Here is an 11,751-nt window from a genome sequence, read left to right as displayed (position 1 = left end):
GGAGTCGCCTACTTCATTAGAGGCGACTCATATGTTACTCTTTAGAGTCGCCTACTTCATTCGAGGCGATGCATAACTTAGTTTCCACTATTGAATCGCATCTTAATTAGAATTGCTATATATATATATATATATATATATATATGTATATATATATATATATATATGTATATATAGTTGCAGCCTATGTAGGACTCGAACCTACATATATGTGCGTGGCACATTGCTCTACCATTTGAGCTAATAGACTTTCAAGAAGAATTAATAGCAGTACTACAAAAATATGTTAGACTAAAAAATAATTAATACAAGACTTTCAAGAAGAATTAATACTCGGCTGTAAAATATGTTAGACTAAAAAATTTAGAAAACGAATAAATACTACCTTAAGGTAAACCACAATAGAAGATAGTGCGAGTACATGGATAAATGAACCTGAAAGATGAAATCAGTTGCACCATTGTGTGACATTAATGTTAAATTTGCTGATATAAGAAAGAAATATCAGTTTACAGCTCCCCAAGGTAGATCTGTTTGTCACTACTGCATGATCCAACAATTGGTTCTCTCGAGTAAAAAATACATTCATTCACAGAGCCAGTGACAATCAACAATTCGGATTTCAAACTAGTGGAATGAGCTTCAAGTAATGACATGACAACAGCAGAACCAAGTTGGTACATTCTAGCTAGTTCTTACACGATGACAACGCCACCTATAATCCAGTTGATGAAGAATCAATGAAGGAATAATGCACCATAGCAAACTCAGAACTAGGAAGCAAACAAGTGGAAACACATGCAACAAGACGAGGCACATCAGAATTGAGTTTTTATACATTAGCACTAAAACATAAATCAATTCACAAACAAAAATGTAGCAACAAATGGTATTCTCAAGACTACAGTTGATGAATACAAAAAATATCAGATCTATAATTTTCCAACAATGTTAGATCCACATATTAATGTCCTGATGCATATGCCCTTTCAAAATAACTAAGGCAGAAGAGATGCCTATCAATCAAAAGAATGGCCTATGCTGAACAACTTTATCCTACACAATTATCACAACTCATGTTGCTTCTTTCAGAAAAAAATAATTACGAAGACTATGTATGGACTGTGATGAATCTTTACTATTTAAATGGACAGTAAACTAATTTATAAAACCAATTAAAGTAAATTACAAGGAACAAGTCACATGTCAACAAATTCACACTTCAAAAATATATAAGCTGAGTTTTTGGTTACCATCCACAATTCCACACTTCATATTGCTAAGAAAAATAAGGAGACAACAACCCCACTTCAGTTTACAGATAACACATAATAAGGGGAACTGTAGATCCATGAAATACCTTTACAAAAGTGTTGGATGGAATGCTCAATATTCCCATAGCATGCTCCATTTTCTAATCACTTAAAAAAGAAACTTCAGGCCTAAACCAGGGGCAGGTGACATGGACCCATAATGTGTCAATATCAGTAGGCTTCAATGCACCTCCTATGGTAGCGACAAATCCTGTGAGCTTGAGTCTAAAAGACAAGAAGTCATGACAAAAAGTTGACTGATTCTGAATTTTTCCGTCATTAGCGAGGGAACATTAAGGGGGTGGAAAAGAGTTCAATAATATTACGCTGGCATGCTGGAGCTCAGTCAATGCAAAGGCTATCTCCCCAAATCAACGAATAAGAAACCCATAAAAAGAAAGGAGAAACAAAAGCTTAATTGCTTAGCCAGTTAAAAAAGATTGGCAATCAGTAAAGATCAATCTTGATCACATTACTCCACAATCACCAACGTCTAGACTCAAGATTCAGAAACATGTAACAGGAAAGCAACTGGAAAAAAAAACTTATAGCATAAGGGCATTATCTTCTCAATCATAACATACCTTCTACTGGACGAAGGCAATACTCGCGTTCAATGTCCGGTGTTTCACATGCTCTTCATACGTACCCATGAGGTTAGATCTCGAACATTTTTAGCTCTATACTCCATAGCATTCTGGGTGGACATCAATTTCACATCTAAAAGAGCAAATTCAAATGATCATAAAGGCACGAACAAGAGAATATATGCCTCACCATTCAGCATGGACGGAGCTAGGGGGTGGCCGAGGGTGGCCAAGCCCCCCTATGATTTTAAATGAAAATTAATGAATGAACTAAGTATCATAATATTGACTTAGCAGAGCTGGTTTGTGCGGTTCTATGCATGCGTATTGGCTTGAGTTCGATTACCGCAACAGCCTTTTCCAAAAACCTTTCTTACTTTTTTGCATCTCATTACAACTTAGAGCCAGCTATACTATTTACTTCTTTGCTTGATTTCTTCAGCTACTTTTTATATACCATTATTAATTTGTCTTTTTTTATTATTTAAACAATGGCGTGTTTTATATTCGTTGTACAAGCATTATTAAAATTTATATAAAAACAATAGTTTCTCTCAAATAATATACAAAAACATTAGTTATGTGAAACAATATGAACTTCTTAGAAGATATAGTATTTCTTACTTGTAAAATTTTAATTTTTCACTACTTTGTAAAGAAGTTATATTGTCTCATTTGTCATGATTGCTTATATGGCCTCATCTGTAGTAAGTTTTGAAAATTTTATAACCTAATAATATTGCATTTTTTCGTACGGTGATAGATTCAAAAGAATATAATATTATCGTGAATTATATAATCGTCGTATTATTATTATTATATACAGACAGATTTTCAGTAGAATAGATACTATGGACATGGTCAAGATTAAAATATATAATGCGGCCCCCTGATAAAAAAAATCTGGTTCCGCCACTGCCATTCAGAATGCTAAAATGTCCACAACCCAGCCATAACATTGCAGGAAATTGTACACGACTCACAAGCAAGTAAATTTCAGACATAGTACTGCAAATAATAATCTTGTTGTAATCCCAATCCTCAACCCATCGACAGACAACACATCTTTCTGTTGTCCATTTAGCATAAACATACTCATATTCTTCTGTAAACGCAACAATACAGTCATACTATTCTCTGTATTAATCAATATGGATACTATCTCCATCCCGTAGTTAATTGGAAAAGTATCAGACAAGTGTCAATTACCTTGTAAGTAAGAAAGCAGTTTCTGTTTTCTAACTTTTAGCGGTGTTTTAGGAGGTTTAGCAGAAGCAGCAGCTTGTGCATGAAATTCTGCCATCTACAACATCAGAAGAAACAAAAGGAAAAGTGTTGAAATGTTAATCAGGTAACGGTTATTCCAACATATCAAGAAATATATGTCAACAATGTGAAAACACTGGAAAGTAGAAGATTCGATGACTTGTAAGTCACAACCACAAAAAAGTAGACAACTCTGTCATTCTTCAATGCATGCGGCGAACGACCCATTTTCCATCCTGCTTCTTGCATCTGATTCCTCAATGCCCGTGGTACTACCCAACAAATGCAGAACATTAAAATAATATTGCAATTTTAACACCGTAATATATGATAATATCATTCACACAATGCTACGGAAAATTTTCAATGCTACGGAAAATTGAAACATATGTTTCAGGTATGCATCAAACAAATTTCCAATGACACCCTCAATGATATCAAGTATCAACAATAGGAAGAATATAGACACGCTTCCATATTTCACGTCAGGACATTGAGTCTGAAAGTTAGAACAAGGCAAACCTAGAAATCAATGATGTATGAACCTACACTAAACATTAAACAAGGCAACAACTAGCAATTAACCAAAAGGACACTACCCTTTAAGACGGAACCCCACAATCAAACTAAAAAAATCAACAAAACAATGGACAACAACAATCCAATTCCTGCCATTTCTGTTGTAAAACGTCACTGAAGAAACTAACTAACAATCGAAGAATGTAATACACTGTATTAGTGAACCTACACTCCCACAACGACACTTCTACAAGTGGAGACAATGCCAAGAAACCTACCCAACAACCTCTTACTAAAAGACCAACCCCCACAGCCTTGCAACGTGCACTCGCGGCAAGCCCTCGCCGGCTGATAGTCTCGAACCCAAACGAGACCAACCCCTGCACCCAGCATACTAACTAAGAAATCTATCGTTCCCTGTGCTCACTCCACAAACACGTCCAAATTCTTAAGACCGACAAAATATCAAGACATTTCCAATAGTATCTGAATTACTATAGTCTAATTTAAGCATACATATTCAATCAAACAAAATAACATACCACACAAAATCCAAGCCCCGAATTTCTTAAAATCATACAGAGTAATAATTTTCACTTCATCGATAAACCTAGGAAAATCAAGGCTTAATGAGATCAGGCTCCACAATAATAATTTGCGATGCAAAACAGACTACAAACTGATCTTGTTGAACTAACAAATAATCCATTTCAATCATACGAATTCTATATATCTCCGACTAAACACACATTCAACAACCCAATATCACCCAAAAAAACCCTAAACGCGCAAAATCAAAGCAACTAATTAACAATAATAGGGAAGAATTACCATAAAATTAGGGTCTATTAGTTTAAAGCTAATAGACAAGATCTGAGAGTTGAGAGTTGAGAGTTGGAGTCGGCAAAGGCGGCGGAGATAGAGAAGGTACCAGATCTTATTAATTGAATGGTGGCTTACCTCAGCTCGACAACGTGGCAACCACCGAGGGCACGTCGGAGAGGATGAGAGAAGAGAGAAGCGGAACCAGGCGCAACCACCAAAGAGGCAAAGAGGGAGAGGAGATAAGAGCACGTCGCGCACAGAACTAATGAGGGAAATAAGAGACGCTGGAGAATAACCCGGGTGACGGTAATGGAGGGAAGCGGTGGTAGAGTTTGGCTTGGATGTATTGGGCGAAGTATCATGGAGAAGAAGGTTTCAATTTCGTACATGGAGGGTTTCAGTTTCGTGGGTGTTGTGCAAGTTTCAATTTCGCTGATGGAGTACTTTCAATTTTTCTTAAGGATGAAGAGCTTTCCGTTTTTCAAAAGACTTAATTTCTTTCTTTTTTTCTACTATGGAGTAGTAGTTTTTAATATATTATTTTTTAAAAATTAGGCCCTCAATAATACTCTCTTTAGGGCGGAAAAAAAAATTACATATAAGGAGTCGCCTATAAACAAAAGGCGACATATAAAGTCAATTTTATAATATCACCTATAATGTAAGAGGCGACACGTAAACTATATATGTCCCCTGCAATGTACAATGCGACACGTAAAGTATACGCGTCCCATTTTATGGTGTAGGGGACTCGTAAACTTTTACTTTTCGAGTCGCCTACTTTATAAAAGGCGACTCTAAAATTTTATGTTTCGCCTGATAAGTTGCAGGCGACACGTAAGCCTTTTATTTGGTTTTTTATTTTGATTTATGCAACCTTATGAGTCCCCTACTATATAACAGGCGACTCTAAAAGCTTATGTGTCGCCTATTTGTTTGAGGCGACTCGAAAAGTCCGACTCCGTAGGGTGTTTTTGTAGTAGTGCAGAACCACATATGTGATTGAATGGATTAGGATAGACTGTAAGTTGTCAATGGTCGTGCAAGAAAATTCAGGAATGTGCCTCACACTGGTTTTCATAAATCAGAAACTGATGCAGATGAATGAAGATTAATGCAGATTCTCAAGATTAATGCAGATTCATAAATCAGAAACGGGTGCAGATGAAAAAAGACAGATGTAGATGAATGAAGATTAATGCAGATGCAACAGCAAACTGAAGTTTTCAAAGGGAAACTTCGAATAACTATGTACTTCTCATTTAACTTTCGGATTCTTTTCTACAGGTTTTGCAGTCTGTTGGATAATATTGATGCTGCAAATAAGTAATTTACTGAGCATCTAAGGCTATAATTCAGAACTTGATCCTTGAGTTTAATTTTTATTATCTCCAAACTATACCAAATGTTTATTAATATGGTATTCTAAAATGTCACAAACATCATGACCAGCTGTAACATGAGACTCAGATATATCAAGGACATGTCTACCGAGAAATCTAGGTATGGAGAAATACTTTTCAATGTCACAGACTACAACATTTTTATAACACATGGATAAGCCTCTCCCTATGCCAAAGGGAATTGTCACGTTCCCACACTTACGCTGGCATCCAGGTAGTGTAGTGTTGGCAGCAATGAGCATGGTTGTTGGATGTAGCAATGAGGCACACAAAAGGCATGGAATACGAAGCTGAACCCATATCAGAATCCAGCAGTGACATATAAGAAAGTACTAATCATATAACAAACTACTAATCAGACAATGACATATAAGAAACTACAAGGAAGTAAGGAGACTCCAGCAGTCCCGCAGTTCAAATAAGAGATAAGAAACTAATAATCAGACGATGACAGATAAGAAACTACGTACTAATCATATAACAACATGCAAACAGAGCTCAAATGATAAGAAATTAGAATAATTACCCTATTATGTGACATAGACAAGACTTCATGTGCTAAACGTAGAGATTCTGTTGAAGCAGTTCCTGTACGAACTTGACCTACAAGTTGAGCAAATTTTCCAATAAGAGTTGTAAGAACAAAACTATTCTCTTTAACTTGGGCTTTCACTTTTCCATTTTCCTTCTCAAGTGTTTCATTTTTCTTGCTGAGAGCTGACACGTCTTCTTTCACACTTTCCATCACCACGGTCCTCTCTCGAACTTTCCAATACCCTTGCTTCCTTAGCACACCATGCACCCCGTAAACGTTGCTCTTTCGAACTCTAAGTCCGTACCCTACAGGGCGTACGGGAATCTATCCACCATGCATAGTATCCTCAAAAGCTGCATTTTCAAGTTCTTGTTCAGGTTTCGAAGGGTCTATAGTCTTCAACATTTCAATCTTAGCATGTGCATCATCCTACAAAACAATTTAGGATAATAATATGAATTTCATAAACAAATTAAGAAGCAATCCCATACTGGTTTATCAAATTAAGTAGCTTAATAAATCTATTAAATTTGAACTCATACCAAAAAATCTTTAGTGACTGTGCCAGGAAGAAAGGTCTCGTCCTTGCCGGAATGAGACTTTATCCAAAGGGCTAATAAGCTCATTTTTTTCCATGCTCGTCTTCCTATATATGAATAGTAATGTAAGAAGTATTAAAGAAAATCTGAACCAGCGTTAATAAAATAAAAGAAGTCATGATTCTTACATAATCAGCTTGTTGATTCGCATAGCTAGCTGTTACAACCAGATCTATGAAATTGATTTTGAGCAGCCCGTGCAACCTTTCCGTATTCTGAAAGGTTATGCACTCATATTCAAAGAGATATATTAAGAAATAGTTAAGTCTTTTTAGTAAATAAATTAACAAAGATCAACCAATGTAAAACACTAATCTATAAAATTGTTGCTAGAATTTCTGCAAGTCTAGCTAATTGACTATTAGAGTTAAGACGAGAATCACGTGTCTGCATTAGAGTTAAGAAGGAAAATGCTGGAGCTTGTAAATTTCAGGTTCTGACCTTCTTAGTGCTATATTTCTTTTGTAATTATGCTTATCATGATGTAGTTTGTCCTACATGATTCTAAATTATGAGATCTCTTCTCACTATTATTTTCTGATTTTTACCAGAACAAGCTCTCCAAACAAAGTTCTGTTCAGGCTAATCTAGAGAACATCCTGATTAAGAAAAAAAAGTCTGATAAACAAATAGTACATCAGTATTCTGGCAACACTAACAAAGACCAGTCTAAGAAAGAACCAAGGGCTGCACAACCTGTTAGGTTATGATACATATGAACAACATAAATCATGCGGAAAAACCTTAATGCCAGGAATCATATTAATTGCACATAATCATATAATTAGTCTAGGATGCATACACTTTGCAGCGTGCCCTCCCTAGCTACGCCCGAACCGAACAAGAACAAGTCTTTAGGACTCCCAGTGTCGTCCCTCCGTAGAAAGTCCACAGCACGTCCGGATCCGCCTTAAGCTTGACCAACTAGAATCGCCCTTAAGGTACTTAGAATTTTCGGCTAATATGTGGCAAGTGTTTGGCTGATTTTTTCTTGAAAATCTTACCTTTGAATAATTGAATTCTTACACATAAATTGTGAACCTAGGCACATATTTATAGAGTCATGGAAAGGGATTTAGAATCCTATTAGGATACCAATTAGTCTAATTAGAATCTCATTAAAACTCTATTAAACAAATGTTATCTATTAGGATTAGGATTTAATCATAGAACGAATTCTATTAGCTTTAGGATTCGTATTGAACACAAGCGTTGCACGAGCACGAGCACGAGCAGCACAGCCCGCGCAAGCCTTGCGGCCCACGCGAGATGCACAACCCGCTGCCCACGAGCTCGCGCGCGCGCCATGGCCTTGCATTGGGCCTGGCGAGGCTTTGGCAGCGTTTGTGTTGGGCGCTTGACTTGCTGGGCGCGGGCCTGGCTTTGTGCTGGGCCTTCGTCTAGCAAGTCTCGTCCGATCCTAATTCGTACGATGCGCTTCCGATTAAATTCCCGATTCCGGAATTCATTTCCGATACGAACAATATTTAACATTTCCGATTCCAGAATTAATTTCCGTTTCAAAAAAATATTTAATATTTTCCGTTTCCGGAATTATTTTCCGATTCCGATAATATTTCCGATTCTGCCAATATTTCCGTTTCCGGCAATATTTCCGATTCCGGCAATATTTCCATTTCCGATAATATTTTCCGATACGTACCATGTTTCCGTTTCCGGCAACATCCACGACTTGGATAATATTTATATTTCCGATAGGATCCATATTTCCGTTTCCGGCAATATCATCGTTTCCGGAGTATTCATTTACTTGCCTTTGACGATCTCAGCTCCCACTGAAACCATGATCCGTCGATTCCGAATATCCATAGATTGAGTATTTAAAGCCATTAAATACTTGATCCGTTTACGTACTATTTGTGTGACCCTACGGGTTCAGTCAAGAGTAAATTGTGGATTAATATCATTAATTCCACTTGAACTGAAGCAGCCTCTAGCCAGGATTTCAGCTCACTTGATCTCACTGAATTATTAACTTGTTAATTAATAATGAACCGCATTTATTAGACTTAACATTAAATGCATACTTTGACCAAGGGCATTATTTCCTTCAGTCTCCCACTTGTCCTTAGGGACAAGTGTGCATTTCCTAATTCCTTTGTCGCTCGATGCTTGCTTATTATGTCCAGAGGTATTTCTCGGTTTCAGAGTTCAACTGATCAAATAAAGAGATAATCATAGCCTATGATTCATCTGAGCACGGCCATGCATTTTACAGTTTCTAGCTCTCCGAGTGGCCTTGTACAACTTTTCAGCATCTCATCCCGATTTATGGGAGGACAATCCCAATCTTGCGATCTTGAGATTAGACTTCGTTTGATAGGTGATTACCTGAGCGTTGCCTTTATAGCCTCCTTTTACGGTGCGACGGTTGACAACGTCAAAGTAAGCAGTTCTCAAACAAGTAATCTCAAATCACTCATGTATTGAGGATTTAGTGTCTAATAATTTTAATGAAATTTACTTATGACAGACAGATTTTCACCTCTTACAGTAAAGTTTCATAGGTCTGTCCGATACTAGGCTTCCCAAAGTAAGTATCTATGCAAATGATTACGACATTGCCATGTCCACATAGTTCAAGAAACAGAACTATTAGTCATCTTGCATTCTAGTCGTCTAACGTTTTCTATGCGTCCTTCTTTATAGAAAACTTCGACCAGGGACCATTTTCAACTTTTAACATTCAAGTTCACTTGATAGACATTTCTTAGTCACAGGACTGGTCCTGACAGTCTATCTTGAATATATCGTCAAATTGAAGGGACTCATCATTTAATACTAAACCAAGATTAAATGGAATATGAAAATTCATTTCATATATGATAAATGTTCAACCCCAATGTTTTACAACCATGGGCTCTAACCCATCTTCAAAACAGTTCATGGAATTCAAAGTTATGCTTGATTTCCAGTGCTATAATGTGAGTGTTGCTTCTCACTTGTTGCATAGGTTTAGTTATCATGCTTTGCCAATCTTAATATCCCTTTGATCGAATTTCTTTCGAGATAGGATGATAAGATCTTTTGAGTATGTTTATTTTGTGATCTAGTCTTTCTTGCTAAATTAGTGGTTCTACGCATTTTGCAATGAAGAACCATTAAGTCAACAGACATGTGATCTACCCAAGTTCAGTGAAGAACTCTTTAACATAAACAACCCTGTTTTATTGCTTCTTAGGCAATAAGTACTTTTACTTCAACTGTTTAGGTTGCTAGTGATGCTTTGTTTGGATTTACTTATCCAAGCAGTTCACAGATTTGTGGAAGACTTTCCAGCTATATCTTAGAACATAGAAATTAATTTTTAATTTCCCACGCAACAACTCATGGTCTTTAATCCATGTTGCCATTTCAAAACATGATACATATAGCTCGTTCTTGCCAATGGTTAACTCCAAAGAAATCTTGCTTGATCCTTTGCCGGTGTTTATGCGTGTAGCATCAATTGTTTAGCATATCTTTATTTCCTTGAATCAAGAACTATTCCTATGTACTTTCCAAGTGCCATAGGATTTTCTTGATTTCAATCTAGTTGATCTTTACTTAGACCAATAGAGATTGGTATATGTTCGTTATGCCTAAGCCCATACGATACATTTTGGCGATCCTCATATTATATCATACATGAGAAATTCTTTTGCAGAATTATTCTCAATTGAATTCTATTCATGTATTTTAGCTATCCAATTTCAGTAGATACTGAATCCAGCTAAATTCTTTGACATATAATATAGGTTAAGAATCTCACTTAGATTCTTTGATGTTTAACGTAGTAAATGCTTATACATAGTTCAAACATTCTATACTCAGATTTATTCACATGGGTCGAATATCTCCAATGGAGCTTTTCGTGTTTGATTTAGTAATTGCCATTACTTAATCAAAAACAATATTATAAGATCTTTGTAAATGGATCTTAATACCGAGTATGCACTAAGTATCGCCTTGGTCCATCATTGATGAATAATTTCAAATCTAAGTCATTAGCATTTGAATGTTATTTAACAATAGAGAGATATGTGTGTGATACACATAGGACCAATTAAGTTTTATGTATTCCCACTAAACTTCTTATATATCTATAAGAATTATGTGCATTTTATGAAACTAAAATACTTATTAGCTTCACTAAAATACAATTCCAATTCCCAATTGCTTGCTTAAATTTGTACTTAGATTTCATAAGCTAGCTTTCCTTTTCAAGCATTTATTTGGATCCACAAATCTTATGACATGCCATGTACATAGTTTCTTCCAACATTTGATTGAGGAAGATGTTTTTTCATCCAATTGCCATATGTACCAATATGCAATCATTGCTTGAATTATAGACTTCAGAATTACGATTATGCATGAGGTTTCAACACAATCCACGCCATGAATTTTGCTTGTAACCTTTAGCAGCTAATCTAGCTTTGTGTTTGAAAACAATTCCATGTTTTGATGGTTTTTATCCTTCAAACCAATTTGCAACCAATAGAAGTAAATCATTCTTGCAAATCAACAAAATTTCAATTTTGTCATCAGAACATTGAGTATGTTTTTATGGCCTTTAACCAATTAAACATTAAGTCTATATATGGCCTCTAACCATTTTAGGGAATCTATCTGGGTTTCGTCATAGCATTCTTATAAGTCACAAACTCATTAATCTACGTGATAATAGTTTGACTGCAAGTT

General features: G+C 36.0%; 1 long non-coding RNA gene across 4 annotated transcripts; it reads right to left on the bottom strand.

Annotated features, from left to right (window-relative positions):
- Positions 1-470: 470 nt before the first annotated feature.
- On the bottom strand, positions 471-5,005 carry LOC110804875 (uncharacterized). 4 transcript variants are annotated; one of them, XR_002537852.2, is made up of 5 exons: positions 4,517-5,004; positions 3,110-3,438; positions 1,898-2,033; positions 1,361-1,671; positions 471-715 (listed from the first exon to the last, which is right to left on the bottom strand). It is a non-coding gene; the product is annotated as an uncharacterized lncRNA (long non-coding RNA). The 4 variants fall into 4 exon arrangements; XR_008924178.1 differs by having other exon boundaries at positions 1,361-1,538; positions 4,517-5,003; XR_002537853.2 differs by having other exon boundaries at positions 1,361-2,010; positions 4,517-5,005.
- Between the last annotated feature and the right edge of the window lie 6,746 nt (positions 5,006-11,751).

This window comes from Spinacia oleracea, chromosome 6 (genome assembly GCF_020520425.1).
Source record: "Spinacia oleracea cultivar Varoflay chromosome 6, BTI_SOV_V1, whole genome shotgun sequence".
Classification (NCBI taxonomy): Eukaryota; Viridiplantae; Streptophyta; class Magnoliopsida; order Caryophyllales; family Amaranthaceae; genus Spinacia; species Spinacia oleracea.
This window is presented reverse-complemented; position numbering and strand designations above follow the sequence as displayed.